General features: G+C 67.3%; 1 protein-coding gene across 1 annotated transcript in view; it reads left to right on the top strand.

The window, feature by feature from the left end:
- The window catches only part of LOC117869795 (NLR family CARD domain-containing protein 3-like), a 26,783-nt gene that overhangs the window by 22,399 nt on the left and 3,788 nt on the right, over positions 1 to 596 (top strand). The window lies entirely within an intron of this gene.

Genomic DNA, 596 nt, shown 5'->3' with positions numbered 1-596 from the left:
TGGCTGGGGGTCCCATGGGCAGCTGGGGGGGTCTATGGGGTGGAGGGAGGTCCCTGGGGGAGGTCTATGGGGTGGCGGGGGTTCCCTGAGGGGGTCTATGGGATGGAGGGAAGCTATGGGGTCGAAGGGGGGTCCCTGGCTGGGGTTCTATGGGGCGGAGGGGGTCCCTGGGGGAGGTCTAAGGGGGGGTCTATGGGGTGGAGAGGGGGTTCCATGGGGGAGGGTTTCGCTGGCTGGGGGTCCCATGGGTGGCTGGGGGGTTCTATGGGGTGGAGGGAAGCTATGGGATGGAGGGGAGATCCCTGTCTGGGGTTCTATGGGGCGGAGGGGGGTGCCTGGGTGGTCTATGGGGTGGAGGGAAGCTATGGGGTGAAGAGGGGGTCCCTGGCTGGGGTTCTATAGGGCGGGGGTCCCTGGGGGAGGTCTATGGGGTAGATGGGGGATCTATGGGGTGGAAGGGGGGGTCCCTGGCTGTGGGGGGTCTATGGGGTGGAAGGGGGATCTATGGGGTGGAGGGGGGTCCCTGGGGGAGGTCTATGGGGGGTCTATGGGGTGGAGGGGGGGGTCTGTAGAGGAGGGTTTCCCTGGCTGGGGGT

Source organism: Trachemys scripta, chromosome 24 (genome assembly GCF_013100865.1).
Source record: "Trachemys scripta elegans isolate TJP31775 chromosome 24, CAS_Tse_1.0, whole genome shotgun sequence".
Lineage (NCBI taxonomy): Eukaryota > Metazoa > Chordata > Testudines > Emydidae > Trachemys > Trachemys scripta.
Note: the sequence above shows the minus strand (reverse complement) of the source record. Positions and strands in the feature narration are given on the sequence as shown.